General features: G+C 35.4%; 1 long non-coding RNA gene across 1 annotated transcript in view; it reads left to right on the top strand.

Moving 5' to 3' along the window:
- The window catches only part of LOC103693548 (uncharacterized), a 39067-nt gene extending 17905 nt beyond the window's left edge, over window positions 1–21162 (top strand). The window contains exons 3-7 of the long non-coding RNA XR_595039.4: window positions 4970–5102; window positions 16224–16404; window positions 17293–17434; window positions 19874–20163; window positions 20712–21162. This is a non-coding gene — a long non-coding RNA (uncharacterized LOC103693548). The remainder of the gene's footprint in view (window positions 1–4969; window positions 5103–16223; window positions 16405–17292; window positions 17435–19873; window positions 20164–20711) is intronic.
- The last annotated feature ends 2141 nt before the right edge of the window (window positions 21163–23303 follow it).

Here is a 23303-nt window from a genome sequence, read left to right on the forward strand (position 1 = left end):
TTTTCTTTTCCACAGTTGGATTTTGTCTGGCTTGAATTGCATATGTTCATTGTTTTGTCTGGAAGACGTTTCTTTGAAGAATTTTTTTCCAATGCCAGCTCTTAGTTATTCCATTTATGACCACTGTTTTGCAAAAATTACTGAGCTGTGGTAGGGGAAAGGTGATTGTTAACATGCTGAATTTAGTGCTCAGTCCCTATAGGATCTTCCTATTCTCAACAATATCCAGTTATTGGCCAGTATATTAATTATAATGTATTATAAGATTTCTCCAATGAAGGCTGAGTAGCACAGTTGCGGATAGGTATAGAGCTATATATCATTAGGAGTTGTATTTATATGTGGCCATTTGACAGATTCATGGTAGCCACTTTTGCCATAGAGTCAATGACCTATCTTGTCTTAGGTTATTGATCTCATTAATAACAAAACAAAAACAATGTACCAAGAAAATATCTAACATTACATAAGATAGATCCTATAACTAGCAACAATTTAAACTTGGGAATCTGGTGACATCATGAGATTGTGTGAAACATATTTAGGGAGATACAATAAATTTATGAAGCATATATTGATCTTAAATTCTAACAAAAAGATCTAGATCTATTCATTAAAATTTTGATAGGAGACAATCTAGTCAGCATCTAAATAAATCCCTTTTTGCATTCACTATTCATGAAAAAGAGAAATATCATCATGCAATATTATTCTTGGAGACATATAACTATTTTTAATATGTAAATTTTTAGCTAGTTTTAAAATATAGTCATCTAAGTATATTTACAAAAAATAATTCTTAAGAAATATTTTATAAAGCTTATTACTTCAGTAAGCCCATTTTTTACTATGTGGCTACAATTTTTAAAATTAAGTTCTAAAAGAAAGTTCATCATCATGCATAACAAAAATAAGTTTTTCCACACTCCTATTTTAAGGTAAGGTCTGATGCTGGTGTAAGGAGTAAAAGTAATATTTTAGTACTTTGGCTCATGTAATGGAGAATTTTTTTCAAGGAAATACAAAATCACCATCTGGGAAAAGGACTAATAGGTAAGAAAAGGATTTTCATTTCAACTTGAAACCAATAAGAGATGATGAGATGAGTAAAGATAATTTAATATACAGGCATATAAAAGAAAAAATAATGTTGGAATTCTCTCTTGCAGTTATACTGGCTTTATTAGGCAGAATCAGAACTACAGATGAAAATAATTCAATGGAGTTTTTGTTTGTTTTTACTATTATTTTACATCCTGACAGCTGATTGTCCTCTCCTTTCCTCTCAGTCTTCCCTTCACCTCGACTCTGTACCCTTCGACCCCATTTACTCTTCTGTTTCTCTTCAGGAACAGCAGGTCTACCATGGATACCAACCAATCGCCACAATCAAGTTACAGTAAGACTCGGTGCCTACACTCAAATTAAGTCTTTACCTCTTCTATAGGCGACGCTGAGCTCTGCCTAATGTTTGACTGAGCGTCTCTGAATCTGTCTCCATCAGTTGCTGTATGAAGACACTGGTGACAATTTGGCTTGACACCAACGTATGAGTATAGTAGAATAACATTAACCATTAGGTGCCTTTTTTTTTGCCAGTCATGTTTGGTTCTATCCTAGGTCTCTGAGCTATCCAGACTCTGCTCCTGGATTTGCAGAGAGTGTTAAGGGTAGATTCCCTCTTATGAGTTGGGTCTCAAGCTGTACCATTCATTTGTTGCCTACCCCCATTGTTTCTGTTCAACCTGCCTAAAATATCTTGTAGGCAGGACAAATTGAAGGTCCAAGGTTTTGTGGCTGTTCCAATTTTTCCTCTGGTTAAGGAGATTACTGATTCAGGCTCCTTATTCGCATTGCTAGGAGTCTTAGCTAGGATGACCCTTGTGGTTTCCTGAACATTTCCAGTGCACTAGGTTTCTCGCTTATCCCCGAGATGCTCCCCCAGTTCCAGTTGCCTTTTCCATTTCTCTCTCCATCCTTCCCCAAACTGACTTCTATTCCTGTCCACACCTGCTCCTTCCACTCTCTGTGATTAAATGATTTAAAAATTAGAATAAGTAGTTCTATAGTAGCTTTTTCAGAAATGAATGACATATTTTCAGTATATAAATATGATTGCATTGAGTATGTCTTCTGCATATATTATTAAATAAACATACAATATCAATATTTCCATGTATAAAAGATATAGAACCATTACCTACTGTGACATAAGTGTTTGCATTGTTAATATATCTGTTAAATTTAAAATATTGTTTTTTTACATTTTGAGCATGTGACTATTTTTGTTAAAACAGAAAAAGTACAGAGCATGTTTCAAGATACAAATATAATGTCTTTTATGCATTAAAGGCCTCCCAAACTTTACTCAAAGCTATAAAAGTCATACTGAACACAAAATAAGGACATCTAATAACTAAAGATATTGCTTGATGGTTGAAGGATAACATCATGCAGGTTCAATCGTATTTTCAAAATATCTATATAACTTGGTTTTTATATCTTTTCCAGTGTGAGCTCTAATTGTGTTCTTAAGAGTCTATTGAAGTTATCAAATCCTTTGAACCTCAAATATACAAATACTGAAGAAAGGTAGCATCCTTTTAAAATACATTTTTGGTATTCTTTAAAAATTTCACACATATATACAAGATATGATTTTGTAATAATGTTAGCCCTACCTCATTCATATTAGTTAGCCTTTTCCACCTCATTGAAACTCATGCCATTATTACTATAACTCTGTAATGAGAAATCAATAAAACATTTATTGTCAGGATACAAAATTTGTTGGAGCACAAGCACAAATTAGTTAATATTGCAAGGTCATCTCAGAGTTCAACGAGCACTTGATTTTGAAGATGAGCACAGAGGTGCATGTGCTTGCTTTTCTGCCAAAGCTAAGTGTAATTTTTAAGTCTTTACTTGAAAAACCTGCAACTCAGTTTGTTTTTCAACTTATTAAAGAAATAATACCTGTGTAAGAACTATTTGAATAATGTCACAGTGCTAACACAAAAGGACAACACCACAAAATCACTCTACTTCATGGGGAAAGTTTACTACACCTTAATGTGTATATATAATTAATATGCAGAATATAGGATATAGGCATTAAGACATGGAATATAAAATATAGAATATATTATATATAATATAAAATATAATGGATAATATATGAGTTTTCCTTAGAAACAGGAGTAATACAGGAAATAACTGATGCAAATAAGCTCAAAAAGAGGAAATACAATGTTGTTTAAAATTTTGAAGATTCCCTTCCATTATTATACTGGCACATAGTTTCAGATCTATGCTAAGTCAGAGTATAACCAGATCACATTGCTGAGGCTGCCTACTGGCCATTACCACCGATTAACATATGACCTCTGCATATAATTCACCTCTTAACAATTCGACTACATCATGGTAGTGTTATTGCTAAGGAAATATTGTGGAAAACGGACAGTTTTGGACATTTATTCAAATGACAAGAATATCTATGCACACATACATTCTTGCTCCTTAATGTAAATCTCATGAATATGACAACATTTTGAAGACAATAAAACAAGTATTATGACAACTATTATAGATGTGGAAATACTGGAGATAAACTAATTGCACAATTAACAAATACTCAAGATAGAAATAAAAGCTCTCTTTTCAAAATGAGGTGATTCTGATTAAGTCATGTCATTTGCATTTGATTTAGTTTATCAATTTACATTAAATAGCAGTGTATAGTCATTTAACTTCATTCTTCATAGAGATAAAACTTATGTTGCCAGTAGGATTTGTTTGGTGAGGGTTCATTATTCAGCTCAAAAATGTGACTTTCTTGTCGTTAAGCATCTGACAAAGACACATAAATATGACATCTCTAACATGAGAATGAATTAAGGTGGCAGATTGAAATATAAAAACATAGTTATAAAAACATGGAAGAGTTGAGAATATAATTATTATTATTTTCTGTTATTAGATATTCAAAATTAGTTCTTGCCCATTTAATCAGATGCTCAAGATGTTACTCACTAAGACAATATTTTATAGGAAAGTGATAACAACAATAACCTTCTATAGAAGCAAGAAATTGTATTTGCAGAAATAATGCAGACAATCTGCCTAGAGTATTTGTTGCAAATATCTAATGCATTGAAACCAGTCTAATTTGTTTTATGAAGAGGAGATTGGGGTATCAGATATTTATAAGGTAGGGTAATTTGAATGAGATACTCTGGAGAGAAAGATTTCCATCAGTGTTTTTATTTCTGGAAGACTTGAACAAATCTTTACTCCTCTAGCTGCTTAGTCACAAGATGTCAAACTCCTAAGAAGGGTGATTGTGCTTGAGGCTGGTGGTTGCAGGAAGGATACAGTTTGAAGTTGTTTGTAACAATTTGTTTATGACACCCTTTATCTTAGTTGCATATCTTCTTTTGTCAATGGATCTTGGAAACATCCCTTCTATGATGACCTCCTAACCATTGCTTTACATTTTGTGCCTATTCTTGGGAGCATCTTCTAATGAAAACATTTTCTTGATAGAAAACATAGAAGGGGCCTAGTAGCATGAACTTCAACACAAAAATGCAATTTGTCTTTGGCATCTTGTTAGATACTTATGATCCTCATTCCACACTACATTTTAAGCTTTTCTTCAATAGGATTTTTGTTTTGATTTCAATGAAGCATATATTGATATGACACAGAACTTCAATTTCAAGGTGATTGAGACACTGGGAATCATGTCCAGATCACTTAGGATTCTCTAATTATATTACCATTCTCTAAGTATATTCACTAAGTAATATTACAATTTTGGACCATGGAGTCTCAAAAAAATTCAAGTCAACTCATGTAAATTCTGTCCTACCTTTATTGAGTAACAAACACATAAACTTAGCATTATCTTTTGTCAACAAAATATGCAAAAACCAGTGACCTTTCTTTCTGTTCTTAACTCTAGGTATTAAAAGTCCAAAGTGACCAGGTAGAAGATATGGGCCATCATTCAATATGCCTTCTAACGAAAGTACATATACCAGGCTGAACTCAGATATGATCCACCTAGATCTGCCTTGCAAGTGTTGACATAAAAGGTATGTGTCACCATATCTAGCCACATTGTTCATTTTAAGTGGTTAAAATGACTGTGAGACTCGGTACTTTACATTGTCAATATATCAAATGTTCCTTGAGCCTTTTGAACTGGAAGACTGTCAAAGAGTGTACTTTAGAAAACAAACAGCAATTTCACATTGGTAATGTATTTGCATGTATGTATGAATAAATTTCCAAATTCCCTTTGTTAGAAAGTAGGAAAATGTTTGCCAAGCATAGATAGTGGCTTGCTGTTGTTACTGTTATTTATTGTTGGTAGGAAGAATTGTATTTGCTAACTGTAAAATCACATCAATATCCAATATTTGTTTCTATGGCTTTTTGTTATAATATTTTATGCAAGCTATGATATGGTTATTATTAGAGTCTTATTGAAATCAGTATCTTGGAAAATTTGTATTCTTAATTTTTCAGTGTCTTTTCTAAGGAGAAAAATCTTTTCAGAGTCAATGACACATGATAGACAGTTTATCATTTTCATATCAACTTCAATATATCCCTCTCGCAAAACACATTGTCTGCATCGTTCCACATTTTATCTTCAATATCTTTACCCAATGGCATTCAGGATATTTGCCTTTTATCTTTAAATGCCACATATTTAAATCTGATTCAGCATTTATTACAAAATAAAAATTAGGTTTTGTTACCAAAGATTTTGCTTACTCACTGACTTTCAAAGTCTCTGCTTTATAAATGCTTATACATTAGATGCAAAAGTTTTTATTTGTATATATTCAATGAAATGAAATATAAGATTAACTTGTTTTGCATATGCATAGGGTCATATGGAAATATCTATCAGTAATTACCATAAAAATGTTTCTTTGCTATGTTCTGGAAGTACAGATACAATGGCCTGGGCTTTAGTTTGAAAATGGTGTATAAGTACAGATGTAGTTAAATATTTTCCTTAGAAGTGTTATTTTTTTCATATAAAGTCCCCAAATACCCATGGGCTTTATGTACTACCTTTAACATATGGGCTTTTAGCAAAACTCCACTCTGTGTATAGTAACATAACTATGATAACCAACAAAGGTTCTATCACCAGTGTAATGAATAGGCTTGATACTGGGTCACATGTACAACTTATTCAGGGGTCTTAGGATTGTATTATAATAGAAAGGCAGATATCCAGCTAATTATAAAACTAAGATAATTTAAATGCTCATGCTGCTAATGAAAATACACTATTACCTAAGAGGGCATAACAGATAGTTTATTCCATGGCCCAATACGAGTGATTATGGCCTAGGAACACAGATTAAATTTACCTCAAATTTACTGTAATAAATCTTAGATCTTTCACTTGGTTAACTGGAATGTCTGTTAATTCATAGTAAATTTTTATTTAATGAGCACAAGAATAATGGGTCACATATAGATATTTGCAATAGATGGCTATAAAGCTAAAGAAGGCTCCAGAACTGTAGCTCTTTAATTTCTGTACATCACTGAAGATCTAGTCTGCTGTCCACAGCTGTAGTTGCAGGATTTCTCTAGGAACTTTAATTAATGCTTCTTTTGTTCTTTTTTTTTGATGAAGAAAGAAAATCATGAATTTATCAAATCAGTAGTTAAATATCAAATCTCCTGGAAATGTTACATTTGAAAACACTTCTGTTTTTGATTAGTGTAACCAGAAATGTGGAGGATTTTTGATTAGTATAACCAGAAATGTGGAGGAAGACTGACAATCATTTCACCATCCACTATCCCCTTTTAAAAAATATTTGTTACTCTCTTATTGGATATTTTATGTACTTACATTTCAAATGTTATTCCTTATCCTGGTTCCTCCATCCCCCAATTCCCTCCTCCTGTTTCTATGAGGATGCTCACTCTCCCCCCCCCCACTCTCACCTTAGCACTCTGGCATTCCCCTACACTGGGAAACAAGCCTTCACAGAACTAAGGACATTTCCTCCTATTGATGCCCAACAATGCCATCTTCTGCTATATATGTGGCAGGAGCGATGGGTCTTTCCATGTATACTCTTTGATGGTTTATTCTCTGGGATCTCCTGTGGGGGACGTCTGATTGGTTGATACTGTTCTTCCTATAGAGTTGCAAAGCGCTTCAGCTCCTTTAGTCCTTTAATTACAACATTGGAGTTGCCAAGCTCAGTCTGATGGTTTGCTGTAAGCATCCTCATCTGTATCAGTGAGGCCCTGGCAAAGCCTCTCAGGAGACATACATATCAGTCTCCTGTCAAGAAGAAATTCTAGGCATCAGCAATAGTGACTGGGTTTGGTGACTGCATATAAGATGGATCTCCAGGTAGGGCAGTCTCTGGATGACCTTTCCTTCAGTCCCTGCTCCACTTTATACCTTTAGATTAGTTCTTTTCTTCCTGGCATCCTCCAAATGATATTATAATCTTACCTGGAGAAAGCTAGATATAATATTCTCCCTAATCTGGTGTACTTCCAGAAACACATGATTATGTCAATACCTATTCTACATTTTAGGATCACAAAATTGACAATTTTTTCAGGGCATATAACATAACGTAAGATATGCTTGCACACCCTGTGGTTTATTATACTATGTTCTGCTTCTTCTTTTTTTTTCATCTTTATTAACTTGAGTATTTCTTGTTCACATTTCGATTGTTATTCCCCTTACCGGTTTCCCAGCCAACATCCCCCCCCCCAACCCCTCCACTTCCCCTTGTCAATGGGTATTCCTCTTCCCATCCTCCCACCATTACTGCCCTCCCCCAACAATCACATTCACTGGGGGTTCACTCTTGGCAGGACCAAGGGCTTCCCCTTCCATTGGTGCTCTTACTAGGCTATTCATTGCTACCTGTGAGGTTGGAGTCCAGGGTCAGTCCATGTATAGTCTTTGGGTAGTGACTTAGTCCCTGGAAGCTCTGATTGGTTGGCATTGTTGTTCATATGGGGTCAATAGCCACTTCAAGCTCTTCCAGTCCTTTCTCTGATTCCTTCAACGGGGGTCCCGGTCTCAGTTCAGTGGTTTGCTGCTGGCATTAGCCTATGTGTTTGCAGTATTCTGGCTGTGTCTCTCAGGAGAGATCTACATCCAGTTACTGTTAGCCTGCACTTCTTTGCTTCATCCATCTTATCTAATTGGGTGGTTATCTATGTATGGGCCACGTGTGGGGCAGGCTAAAATGGGTCCTCCCAAGGGTATTCTTGTTCCCCTTTTAAAGAAGGAGTGAAGCATTCGCATTTTGGTCATCCTTCTTGAGTTTCATGTGTTCTGTACATCTAGAGTAATTCAAGCATTTGGGCTAATAGCTACTTATCAATGAGTGCATACCATGTGTGTTTTCATGTGTTTGGGTTACCTCACTCAGGATGATATTTTCCAGTTCCATCCATTTGCCTATGAATTCCATAAAGTCATTGTTTTTGATAGCTGAGTAATATTCCATTGTGTAGATATACCACATTTTCTGTATCCATTCCTCTGTTGAAGGGCATCTGGGTTCTTTCAAGCTTCTGGTTATTATAAATAAGGCTGCTATGAACATAGTGGAGCATGTATCTTTCATATATGTTGGGGCATCTTTTGGATATATGCCCAAGAGAGGAATAGCTGAGTCCTCAGGTAGTTAAATGTTCAGTTTTTGGAGGAACATCGAGACTGATTTCCAGAATGGTTGTACCAGTCTGCAATCCCACCAACAATGGAGGAGTGTTCCTCTTTCTCCTCATCCATGCTAGCATTTGTTGTCACCTGAGTTTTTGATCTTAGCCATTCTTACTGGTGTGAGGTGAAATCTCAAGGTTGTTTTGATTTGCATTTCCCTTATGAGTAAAGATGTTGAATATTTCTTTAGGTGTTCTCAGCCATTCAGGATTCCTCAGCTGTGAATTTTTTGTTTAGCTCTGAACCCCATTTTTTAATAGGGTTATTTGTCTCCCTGCGGTCTAACTTCTTGAGTTCTTTATATTTTGGATATAAACCCTCTATCTGTTGTAGGGTTGGTAAAGATCTTTTCCCAATCTGTTGGTTGCCATTTTGTCCTAACAACAGTGTCCTTTGGCTTACAGAAGCTTTGCAGTTTTATGAGATCCCCATTTGTTGATTCTGGATCTTAGAGCATAAGCCTTGGTGTTTTGTTCAGGAAATTTTCTCCAGTGCCCATGTGTTGGAGATGCTTCCCCACTTTTTCTTCTATTAGTTTGAGTGTATCTGGTTGATGTGGAGGTCCTTTATCCACTGGGACTTAAGCTTTGTACAGGGTGATAAGCATGGATCGGTCTGCATTCTTCTACATGCTGACCTCCAGTTGAACCAGCACCATTTGCGGAAAATGCTATCTTTTTTCTGTTGGATGGATTTGGCCCCTTTGTCAAAAGTCAAGTGACCATAGGTGTGTGGGTTCATTTCTGGGTCTTCAATTCTATTCCACTGGTCTATCTGTCTGTCTCTATACCAATACCATGCAGTTTTTATCACTATTGCTCTGTAATACTGCTTGAGTTCAGGGATAGTGATTCCCCCTGAAGTCCTTTTATTGTTGAGGATAGTTTTAGCTATCCTGGGTTTTTTGTTATTCCAAATGAATTTGCAAATTGTTCTCCTTAACTCTCTGAAGAATTGGATTGGTATTTTGATGGGGATTGCATTGAATCTGTAGATTGCTTTTGGTAAAACGGCCATTTTTACTATATTAATCCTGCCAATCCATGAACATGGGAAACCTTTCCATCTTCTGAGGTCTTCTTCAATTTCTTTCTTCAGAGTCTTGAAGTTCTTATCATACAGAACTTTCACTTGCTTGGTTAAAGTCACACCAAGGTATTTTATATTATTTGGGACTATTATGAAGTGTGTCGTTTCCCTACTTTCTTTCTAGGCTTGTTTCTCTTTTGTGTAGAGGAAGGCTACTGATTTATTTGAGTGAATATTATCCCCAGCCGCTTTTGTGAAGGTGTTAATCAGGTTTAGTAGTTCTCTGGTGGAACTTTTGGGATCACTCAAATATACTATCATATCATCTGCAAATAGTGATATTTTGACTTCTTCTATTCCAATCTATATCCCTTTGATCTCCTCTTGTTGTCTGATTGCTCTGGCTAGAACTTAAAGAACTATATTGAATAAGTAGGGAGAGAGTGGGCAGCCTTGTCTAGTCCCTGATTTTAGTAGGATTGCTTCAAGTTTCTGTCCATTTAGTTTAATGTTAGCTACTGGTTTTCTGTATATGGCTTTTACTATGTTTAGGTATGGGCCTTGAATTCCTATTCTTTCCAGCACTTTTATCATGAAGGGGTGGTATTGGATTTTGTCAATGCTTTCTCAGCATCTAGTGAAATGATCATGTGGTTTTGTTATTTCAGTTTGTTTATATAATGGATTATGTTGATGGTTTTCTCCATATTAAACCATCCCTGCATGGCTGGGATTAAGCCTACTTGATCATGTTGGTTCATCGTTTTGATGTGCTCTTGGATTTGCTTTGCCAGAATTTTATTGGGTATTCTTTCAGGGATTTTTGTGATTCCTCTCTATAGGCTTCTTTTTTTTTCACTTTTATTATATTTATTCTCACATATACATATTCATGAATTTACATTTACATTTTTGATTATGTATGGATATTATACCTAAATTAAACATGTATATGCAAAATGGTATGCAAAATGGTATTACGTTCACTTAAAACTATTTTAGTGTAAACAAAACAACATTGAATGCTTGAACTAGTTATTCTGATAGTCAAAGACAGAGCTCAGACTCAAATGAAGATTTGGTCCTTAATATCGAGCCTCTGGTTGCATCTTTTTTAATGTTCCCATTTTTTAACTGATTAGTAGATGTTTCTGTTATTGTGATAACTGATGTGAACTCTTTACATCTTCAAAGCCCTCCAGGATTCTAACACTTTTAAACGTTTTATTCTATAGGATAGGTTTTAAACCTGTATAAACGTGTGGAAGCCACATGTGGATTCCAGTATACTCTTTTGTTACTCTCTACTTTATTCCTGCTGGTTGCTACATTTTCTTACCTGGGCACTCCCAAAAGCCCCAAAAGATCTTCTACTTGTTTATTTTTTTCCTCCATTTCTCTAACGGAGTTCTTTATGTCTTTTTTTAAAGTCCTCCATCATCATGATCAAATGTGATTTTAAATCTAGATCTTGCTTTTCTGGTGTGTTTGGATATTCACTGTTTGCTTTGGTGGCAGAATTGGACTCTGATGATGCCATGTAGTCTTGGTTTCTGTAGCCTGGGTTCCTGCGCTTGCCTCTCGCCATCAGATTATCTCTAGTGTTACCTTGTTCTGCTATTTCTAACAGTGGCTAGACCGTCCTATAGGCTTGCATGTCAGGAGTGCTGTAGACCTGTTTTCCTGTTTTCTTTCAGCCAGTTATGGGAACAGAGTGTTCTGCTTTTGGGCATGTAGTCTTTCCTGTCTACTGTAACTGGCTGTTCCTGTGGGCCTATGTCCTGAGCCCACCTGGCAGGTTGCTTGGAGCAGAAAAATTTGTCTTACCTGTGGTCCCGAGGCTCAAGTTGCTCGTGAGGGGCTGCTTTTGAGCTCTCTGTGAGGGCGGCAACCAGGAGGTCCTGTGCTGCCTTTTCCTGGTGATCCTTTGCACCGGGGTTCCAGATGGTGTTAGGTCTTTTCCTCTGGAGTCAGAAATGTGGGCAGAGTGTAGTCTCTTCTGGCTTCCCAGGCGTGTCTGCACCTTTGAAGATTTAGCTGTCCCTCCCAAGGGATTTGGGTGCAGAGAACTGTTGACCCGGTCCCTTCAGGTCTGGGTGGTGTCTGGACTGCAGGGGACTGGCTGCTAGTATGCCCAGTTCCCAGAGACCCTAAATATATATGCCAGGGGTATGGGCAGGGGTGGGCTGTATTGGTGATCTCTCTGGCTCTGCAGTCTGAGGAGTGCCCACCTGTCCGGGTGGTGAGCTCTCTCTTCTAAGGGGTTTGGGGCAGTGAGCTGTGGGCTTGTTCTTCTATACTACAGGATGATCATGACTACAGGATTGTGTACTGTATCAGTGGCTACTAGAAACTTTCACCCCAGTTTTAAAAACTATTTTGCTATTACCACTCACCTGGTGCAAGTCTCCTGTATATGTTGTCATAAGGCCTTTCTTATTTTACTGATTCCTGCCCACTCCCTGCAAGAATAATCTATTCATTTGGGTTCCTCAACCCTTCTTCCTAGAGATAGAACCACCTCTTCAATTTATTAAGACTAATAAAGAAATCATAAATCTTCATTGAAATGATTGCTCTCAGGTTTTGATTATTTTCCTCTGCAATAGTTTCCACTTTATTTACTTTTCAGATTTCTGCATTGATTTTGAATCCATAATTTTGTGAGGCAGGGCTTGCTGATCACCACTTAGACCTTTATATTATTAAAAAATGTGAGATACTACATCTGACAGTAACAATTGTCAGCTCCTCAATTATTTCATTCTCATCCTCATTTCTATTTGTGGGAGAAGTGTCATAATCTGCCTTTTTAGGGTTTGAGTCTATAAAACAAAGGTAGTGGTATATTATGTAAGGATATTAGTCTCTCACCAGTTCATTCACATATTACTAAACACCGCACATTCAGCATTTCCCAGAGAATATAACTGCCTTCTTTATATCTCAATGAAATTTATCTCTTCCAGAATGCTAACATTTTTGCATCTTCCAGTCTTTTCATAGTTTTTTTTTCATGGAAATTCCAGAAATATGTGATGTTTTGAATAAAAATGGTCTCATAGGCTCAAATATTCAAATAATTGATCCCTATTTAATGCTAATGTTTAGAAAAGATTATGAGGTGTTGTGTTTTGAGAGGAATTGCATCACTAAGGGTAACTATACCATACAATTTCATTTTCTTTCTTTCTGTCTTATTTCTGTTGAGTCTCAAGACATGAAATCTCAGAGCCTGCCACCATGTCATATCTTAATGCTACTGCTATACTCCCTGCTACGATTATCATGGGTTCTAACCCTCTGAAAATGTAATCTTCAAGTAAACTTTTCTATAATTTTCCTTGGCCATGGTGATTTACACAAAAACAGAATAATGACACATTATAACCCACTTTTTCAAGATGCATTGACTGATCTTGTGTGTGTGCTCTGTATTGATTTTCACACCCTGTTTGATATGTAGTTCATGGAATTTTGCAGTCATAGATCATAAATTATTTTATGATTCACTTCTCATTTTAGTGATAACTAGTTATTCTTTAAAAAAGATAAATAGCAACAAAAATAATTATATTCATCCTATTAATGAAAATACTTTATGAATACATATGTTAAGGTATGATTATATAGGTAGGAATAAGTGTGTGTGGGGGAATGTACATGACTGGTGAAAGCTTCTCCAAATATTTCAATGTTTCAATTTCTATGGGCAACAGGAAAATATATATCCAGTATTAAGCAATTGTTCTAAATGATTTTCTTTTTATAAAAATACAAAGCTGTTTTAGATTTGTGTCCCTAAAGAATGGTTATTTTGTAAACGTGATATGAAAAAGCACTGAAAAGGAATGACTGCTATCTCTTTATTCACCAACATTTTCAGACAAATACTTGTGTGCTAAAATGATGAAGTTGTTGACACATAAGACATCCATCACAAAAATACAGCTTTGATACAAGTTGGATCAGGAGAATTATTATGCTGCTATAAAAATATGAGTGTACAGTGAAGCTGAAGTAAAATAGCAGCCTACAAAGTGGTAGAGCACAAATGTATAAGAATATCCTTACTATATATTTCTGTAAATTATGGATGAACAAAATTTTAGTATAAAAGTAAACCGTGGTTGGAACTTTGTGCTGTAAAATAAGGGAAAATATAAAAATTCTTAAACAAAAAGGTAGAGGAGAAAAAGGAATGAGGCTCAAATTAAACAATGTTTTTCTTAAACCTCAAATAAGGAAGTATTTAATTATAATACACACAAACACATACATAGATAGATGCATATATACATACATATATACATGTTTTGTGGGAAGTTAAGCCATTTTGCCTTACACTCTTTCCTAGAAACTATACAGACTAACAAATGCTTCAGTAGCATTTCTGAGTCTGTAGAGAAACTTTAATCCAGGTATATGGCTGCTTTGGAAAGGGCTCACATATAAAGACCTAATTCTACATGGTCTTGCTTAGATGTAGCCATGCTCTGAATTACAGTATGGTGTAGATTAAATACAGATATGAGCATAGTAACAAATTTTAATCCCCAAAAATGAAAGTAAGGTTAGTTTATAAAAGGAAGGAGCTATGTTTTGAAATGCCTTCTAAATGAGGGGCAGATCAAGTGATGAGTCAGAAAAGATTTGACAAAATGAGTCAGAAATAGGATATGTCCAACTCGCCTGAGAACAGAAATGAGAGGTAACATAAGAGAGGAGCACAAGCATACATGTGTGCACACAGGTACGCATGTGCACACACACTTGCACGCGCGCGCGCGCGCACACACACACACACACACACAGAGAGAGAGAGAGAGAGAGAGAGAGAGAGAGAGAGATTTTATGAGAATAGGGCAATTTTACAGGAACAGATGGCAGATAAAGACAGAATGAGACAGCAAATAAGAGGAAGACAGAAGATTAGAACAGATTGCCAGAGATAGTTTGAGGGCAAGCAAAGCAATTCCATCAGAAGCTGTGAAAAAACAGTTTGAAGCAACCAGCATGGAGTCGAGGTTTTAGCCACAACAGCTGAGTTGAATTATCCAGCCAGAGTTTAGAAAGAACAAGAAAGGGTGAGCTTAGTTAGCAGTAAGCTTCTGAGGTGAATTCCATCAGGTGAATAAAAGTTAATTTTATAGAATGGATGGCCATGGTAGACAAAGTGACTCCCAAAACAATACAGATAATCAATATATATATCCCTTGTTTGTTTTGCAGGGGTTGAGGGTGGGCCCATTTTGTTGAAGACCAAAATCACTCACAATCACCTATGCATTCACATGGAGGTCACCCAGTCTGGAAGAAATGATGCTAAATCTGCAGTCATGAAGTACTGTATCCTAATACCAACACGCACAGTGTCTGAGTCATAGGAAGGACTAATATATGTAATTTCCAGGAATACTATAAATAAGTAATGCATAATATAGGCCTTAATAATATGGGCAATATAGAGCCTTAAATCACTCTCACTTGCTAAGATTTTATTAGACAATGGGAAAGGAAAGACTCAAACACAACGTTAGTTATTTTTTAGCCAGACAGTATTTTAAACATATTTACTCAATGAATTCAAGCTAAATATGTCTCCTGAAACTTTGATAACTTAATTTATTCACTAAATTGCTAGTAATGTGCTTCTATCATAAAAATTGAAGCGATAGCTCAGTGAGTATGAATGCTACACATCCGTGATAATCTTGGTTCAGGTTTCTGAAACCTACCTAAAGGATACACATGACAGCAGGCACACCTCGCTGCAGCTCCTCTGTGTCAGGGAAAGAAGGGGAAGATCCTTGGGGTATGGTGCAAGTCAAGTTTCAGTGTCAACAGAAGACCTGTGGAATCAAGTGGAGATCATAACGGTCGACCTCCAGCTCTTCTTCCCAGTACAGGTAGAAACATGTGCTTCCCACGTGCACATAACTACATATTTACCCACAGAAGCACACACATACACAGAAAATTAAAGTTTATTAAATCTGACATTTAAAAACATGAGAAATTAAAAATGTAGTCTTTAATTATATCTATAAAAAGACGCCTCTTTCTGTTTCTCTGTCTCTCTCTTTTTCTTTCTCTCCTTGTGTGTGTGGTACTTTGCAGTGTGTGTGTTTGTCTCTGTCTCGTCTCTGTCTCTGTCTCTGTCTCTGTCTCTGTCTCTGTCTGTCTCTCTGTCTCTCTCTCTGTCTCTCTCTCTCTCTCTCTGTGTGTGTGTGTGTGTGTGTGTGTGTGTGTGTGTGTGTTCAACAGAACGAACTTTTAGGGAACAGAGGCTAATCTTATTACAATGTCTGAATATAACAATGTGTTAGACCATGAACCAAGTAGAACAAATTTCTCCATTAAAAAAAGTGTGCTCAGTATCAGAGAAAACTGATGAGATATAAAATAATAACACTTTGAACTATTTCATATATCTGCCTTTTAGGATGCATGAAAATCTGCCAAGTGAAAAGCATATTAAAACATATAAAAATATAAAAGATGATGAGCAATTAACAAATACCAAATATGAACTAGCCCCCTGGGTACTGATGTGGATGAGCTCTGTTGATCCCTGACCTCAGGCAAAGGTTTTCATCACTGACACTTCCAAGCTGAAGAATGAAGTGAGTTATAAAAGAAGTCTCTTAGCTAACACTGATTTCTTACTGTGAATTCATGATATTGTATTATCTATTACATAATTTTAAGAAATTAAACAGACATGAAAATAAGACTTTAATTTATTACCTTAGAATCTATTACTATGGTATAATAAAAATTGTTGCTGTCTTTATAGTACCTGAAAGCTACTGGTTAAGGAATTAAATAGGCATCAATTATCATATAGCTAGTGTTTATAATACAATATGTAAGTAATAAACATTAAAATAAATATATTTAATAACAGTATTTAAATTACAAACATTAAAATTCGCAGTGCTCTTTGCCTAACAGTAATTTTTTTAAATAGGGATGAGACTTTTCTGGAAACGGAAATGGAAATGGGCTTAACCATAAACATTTATTTATTAATTAAATGCATTCTTTATCCATGTCCTCCAGGAGAACTGAAACAACTAAGAAAATTAGGGGTACTTCGTTAAAATATTTTATGATAGAATTTATTACTTAAAATTAATTTTGATTAATAGGTATCCCAAGTATCTTATGCTTTTCAAAAATACCTCATGTTACATAATATGAATAATCCATTTTTATCACACTGCCTTCTGACCACAGTGCCTTGTGATAAAAGCCCAATAAAATAGAGTCATTTATAACTATGAAGAAAGTTACAATAATTTTGGCACGCTGCACAATCTTATATTAATTTAAAGTTGACTTTGATTTTATTGTAGTGAGATCAGTACATAAGGATAACATGCCATATCTGAAGATATATTTTGTTGTCTATCTCCTTTATGTGCACGGGCAAAGATAATTGTAACATTATAAACCATCTCTGAATGGTGACATGAAATATGATTTCCCTAATTGTTATTTTCCCCAAGTTTCCATAGTTTTGAAAATATCAGCCTCAGAAGTCTTCTGATCTCATGGAATTTCAGCATTATCGGCATAGAGCACTTAAAGGATGAAGATTTATTTCAAAAGAATTATTTCTATTATGGTACCAGTATAATGGGAAAGCAGGTACATCAGGCTTGGTTTAGAAAAGTCTAAATATGATCAATTTTAATGTACATTATCATCAAGGTACTTTCAATTATTACATGATAACAAGTACCTTTATGTTTTACTTTGTATGTTATTAATATCAAAGATTTGACATATCTCCATGACACTAACAGGTAAGCAATGATTTCATTTTTATGATTCATTTTAGGGCTTTACTAATTTCAGTATTTTCAACTGACTTTAAATATAAAATTAATTATCTTACCAGTTATTATAGTACATATATTTAATGTCTAACTTATTTACTTTAAATGATCTGTAATAGTAAGTTTTTATTTTTTTCCTGCCTCACATTTCTTTCCCTCCATTTCCCATACATCCAGATCCATTATGTTTCTCTGTAGGCTTGTGTAAATCCTATAATTTTAAGTGATATAAAGTTATTAATATGATTAGTTTTGTGATTTAAAAATTTTTTGAAAGACCATGATGAAATTATAATCACTGCTTAGAGACATGGATATCTTTTCTGTTGTTTGATTCGAAGAATATTTTCACCTAGATTTAGTCACTACAGCACTACCTTCTGATTGTCACAATAGGTGCTAAAATGTTATGTTCTATGCTTTTCGTGTCTTGCCTTCAGCCAGACTCAAATTCTACACATGCTACTGTGTCTCCCTTGTGAGTCTGAAAGGCCAGCCATGAGCCCACTTGGAAAGAATCACATTAAGGTCTCTTCATTACAAATGCAAGCTTGGGCTTGCTCCACTGACTGGCAGGATGGTTTGGTGAAGCAGGCCAAAACTCTCATTGGGACAAGGTCTTACAGAAAATGGGAGCAAAGGAGGGGGCCTCCACCCCGGCAACATCTATTTGAATGGCTATTGTAAGCCTGCAAGTGGGTGGTGCTCTGAAGCAAGGCTGTGAGGATCACAGTCTGAAAGTCCACCTGAAGCAATCAGACTAGCCTTCCGGGGTAAGGGGCAAAAACAAGTCACGGATAGCATCCTTCCTGTCACTTGGGTTCAGCTTGCATTCAGCTGCAGGTCAAATGCTCAAGTTCTTTTCCTTTTAAGATGGAGGCCAGTCCTAACATAGTGTAAGTTTGGTCTTGCAACTCAGTTGATCTTCCCTATAGGATTCTTTTACAACAACAGAGGAAATCATTAAGTATAAGAGGAAGGGATTACAGAAACAACAATACTTACTAGGGAGTCCTTCAAAGTACAAGTTCATTGCTTGGTGGCTAATGATGTTACAGCCTTGATAAACTAACTTACTACATGTAGTATAGACTATATATTAAAAAATCTTAACTGGTAGGAAATGAAGTGACAGCATTTTCTAAGTGTATAGCCCCTGACACTTATCCCAATTCCAATGGAAGGCACACATGCAAGAATGTTTGGAGAGCACAAATTGGCCATGGTGAGAAAAACGCTAGATGGGTAGGGGAAGGAGAATGGTCCTGAGAAGAGGGTGAAGAGAAAGGATATGTATGACCTGACCTCATTGTAGAAAATGCTCAAAAAAAGTATTTGGTCCAGAGTAAAATCACTTTTTCCCCCAAAGTGCTTTTCCTCTGTGGTGTTTGAATTTTAGGAGGCTTACTGCCTCAGTCTGTTAGTGTGGCCTATTTCTGGAAGCTTCTAACCTCCATACAATCTTATCTAGCCCTAGAATGCTTTCAACCTTTGAGACTTACTGCTGAGTAAGCTCACCCTTCTGAGTTCTTTCTGACCTTTTATTGAATGTGACCTTTTATTTAATGACTGGTTCATTCAATTCATCTGCACTGGCTCAAGTTCCTCACCAGGCTGACTGATTCTCTCTCTCTCTCTCTCTCTCTCTCTCTCTCTCTCTCTCTCTCTCTCTCTCTCTCTCTCTCTCTCTCTCTCTCTGCCTCTGTGTTTGGCCTCAAAACTAACTCTGGCAATTTATTTGAATCTTCTGTCTTAATCTCATTCTCTGTCTCGTTATGTTTTTAACTGTGTCTAGCTATCTTTTTCTCTCTCTGCAACTTGTCTCTCCATAACCTTCACAGTAAAATTGTCTCCCTCCTTTCTCTACAGCCCTCTTAAATAGCTTCCTTTTCCACTCTCTTCTCTCTCTTCTCCAGAGAGTTGGCTATTTCCTAATCTGTCAAATCTTTCTTGGATTCTTCCCTTTGTCTGCCATTCAGTTAGAAATCACTTTCAAATATGCTCCTTACCTCAACAAACTAACATTATCTTCATTGCTTGGGGTTAAAGACATGTTCGAAGGCTGGGTCTCTATTCCTTGCAGAGGGATTAAGCCTGTGTGCAAAGTGCTAAGCCACATTACAACTAGAAACAGGGTTTTTTTTGTCTGTCTGTTTGTTTTGTTTTGTTTTGCTTTTTGTTTTGTTTGTTTGTTTGTTTTTAAGAAACACAATCAGCTATCACAGTGTGATAAAATATCCTTACACAGTCCACTCTGCGACTAGAAAGCCTGGTATGGAAGAATCCCTACTGTTGCTAACTGATTTGGGCAAGGAAGCGGTGGAGTCTGTGACTCACTGCTGACTCAGAACTCAGAATGAGAGACACTGATGGCTCCTGTGACAACCTCCTCGTAACCTATCCAACAGCCGAATAAAAGAAAAGAAAAGGAAAAAGAAAACAATCCAGACAGGAGTCTATTGAAGAAAGGCCTTTAAACATTGTGAGAAAGATGTGATCAAGCACTTCACAGTTGATGGCTTCTGGCAATGGGAGCAGGTACTCATTTTTTATTAAGCAGCTGGTCATTGGGAGTTTCACTATGCTGAAACTCCCAATATATATTGGGAGTATATGGACATCACAAATTGGATTTGGTGTGCTTGGGGTGGGAGGAAAAGGGCTAGGGCATAAGGGTAAGAGGTAGACCTGGGAGGAATGGAAATCTAAAGTGATTGTGGTTCATTGTATGTAATTTGCAATTACTTATTAAAAATATTATGTTGGACAAAAAAAGACACAGCGAAAATACCCTTTAAAATAGATGGCTAGAAATCACTTGTTTGCATGCATAGAACTCATGTTTTTTAATAGATTTTTCAGAGCTCAGATTCCATCTTCTATAATAAACCTTTACTTTAGAATCTTCTCAAACGTCAGTCATGCTGAGAGCAAAATTATTACTTCTTAAAACATTTGATACAAAAAAAACATTTGATACACATTAATTTGTCTTTATTTTGTCAGATGTTTTAAGTTACTGAAGAATTCTAGGTTTTCATATTTTACCAAAAATAGATATATCTTTAAATTTAAAAATTTTGCAGCAATGTGGCAGATGAGGAGCAACCTTGGCGTTATCTGTTGAAGAAGAGGCAGCGTCAAACAGTGTGGATTTCATGTGCATCAAGGAAAGAGCTGCAAAACGGCAACACAAACAATGACAAAATGCACATGAAGATGAGAAAAATTGGACAACACAGAGAGGAAGCAAAATAAATCCAAACCAAATAGAAACAAATGAAAAACCCAACAAGGTTGCATAATGGAGAGTAAAGAAAATAAATAGAATCAATTAAGCAAAGTGTTGGTTCTTGGGAAAGATAAATTAGAGGAAGCAATCTACAATCACACTAACCAAAAGATAGAGGATAATCACAGGAATCACACGGTCATCTAAACAGATTAAGAAATGCTCTTGGACAAAGTTCAATGTCCTTTCCAGATACAAGCCCTGAATCTAGGAACACATCTAAATATAATAAATTATATGAAAAACAAGCCTATGTCTAAAAATTATTTTATACAATGTATGGCTCAGAGCGTTCCAAGTCCGTAAAATGCAAGAAGATAAGAGATATATATATATATACACTGTCTCCGCTTATTCCACACAGTGCTTTAAATCTTATCTACAGCAATAGGGTAAGAAAAGAAGTAAAGACCACAAGTAAAAAAGTGGGGAGTGAAATTAGCCCTATTTGTAACATTATCACTTACTTAAAAGATTCTGAAGAATTCATCAAAAAGCTCTAAGACTTGACAAACACTTTCAGTGAAAGGGCAAGATACAAAAAGTTGTATATGGAAATCACTAGTCTTTATGGCAATAATGAACATTCTAGGAAAGAAATTAGAAATGCAAAAGAAATCTCATTCAAAGTAGTTAAAAATGAAAATACCTAGTAATGAATTCTAACAAAAGAGATGATAGGATCTGTAATACAATCTCTGAGACATTGAAGAAAGAAATTGAAGATCACATAAGAAGATCTAAATCTCCCTTATGCTCATGAATTTGCAGGATTAATAGTGTGAATAGTAATCTTAACTAAAGAGGTGCAAAGATTTTATGGAGTTTAGATATAAATTTCAATGATATTCTACCAAAAATTATATGAGAAACACTATTAAAATGTATTCTGATGAAAAATGACTTGAAATAGTAAAAAAAAAAAAATAAATGCTATAAACAGACAGAGACATGCTGGAGACATGTTTGAATCCTATATGCTATAGATCAATAATAACAAAAACTTTATTGTATCGACACAAAAATAAAAAAAATATACAGCAATGGAATACAGCAGAGTATGCAGAAATAAGCTCACATATGTATAGTTTCCTAATCTTTGACAGTTTTGTCAAAAATATACAACTTCAGTTCTGGAGACTTAGCTCAGTGATTCCAGCTTTTTATTTCTCTACTGGAGGAAAAGAGTTTGGATCCATATGCCAGGTTGCAAAAATTGTAATTCCAGATTTAAGGCATTTGATGTACCATTCTGGCATTGTAAGCACCTGTGCACATACAAGGGCATACAGATATACATATATAATAACACTTTAAGAAATTAAAATAGTAACACCCTCTTCAAAACCAATTTTAGGGAAAATACATACATACATACATATATATATATACATATATATATATATATATATATATATATATATATATATAAAATCCTGAATCCTGAAAGATCATATGGGTAGTGAGTGGCTTAGCCCCCAATAAAAACAATTACCAACGGATGAAGTGATATGAAATCTTCAACATAGTGTGGATACAGTACTTCAGTATAGGTATTAGAATTCCAGTAGCACAAATAAGAAGAATCTTTACCAATTATATATCTGATACCACTTCATATCTGCGCTATGGGAAGAACTACACAAGTCACCTACTAAAAGAAAAATGTTCAAATTAATAAGTATTTATGAACTGAATAGACATCTGTTTAAAGTATATAAATAACATTTTGAATAGATGTTCAATATTCTTACCTTCTGGGGAAAATAATAATGAAACTACTCAGTAGTATATCACAAGATAAAAAACAACAAATACTGTGAAGGATGTAGGGAGAGAGAAAAACACTTATTTAATTCTGATGTGAATGTTAGATGGTTGAACCAATATAGAAATCAGTATAGAGATTTTCAAAGGCCTTAATATAAAATTATGTGTTAAACCAGCTCATTCACTATAGGCAGATAGTAACTACCCTGGAATTTTCACATCCATATTGCAGTGTTGGTCAAATATCTGAGCAACAAAATCAGTCTTTGACATACATGAACTGATGGTTGAGTTAACACTGTGTGCAGATAAATACAATGGAAATTTAATTAATATATAATTAAAAAATTATAATGTATTTGAGGATAGACCCTCTTGTCCCCCACTCTGCCTCTTCTCTATCCAATCATCTTTCTCTTTTTTAATAAATGCAAAACCAAAGAAATCACATAAACACACACCCTACACAAAAGCAAAAATTAAAACCAAGAACCAATTTTTGTTAGTAACTACTCCTGATTAGTATCATTACATTGAAGAAAACCAATTATCCTTCCCTACCAGTTATAAATTAACAGTATCTTCTTAGTTAGGGGTAGATTTTGGTTCACAATTT

The sequence above is a fragment of the Rattus norvegicus genome, chromosome 11 (assembly GCF_036323735.1).
Source record: "Rattus norvegicus strain BN/NHsdMcwi chromosome 11, GRCr8, whole genome shotgun sequence".
In the NCBI taxonomy this organism is placed as follows: domain Eukaryota; kingdom Metazoa; phylum Chordata; class Mammalia; order Rodentia; family Muridae; genus Rattus; species Rattus norvegicus.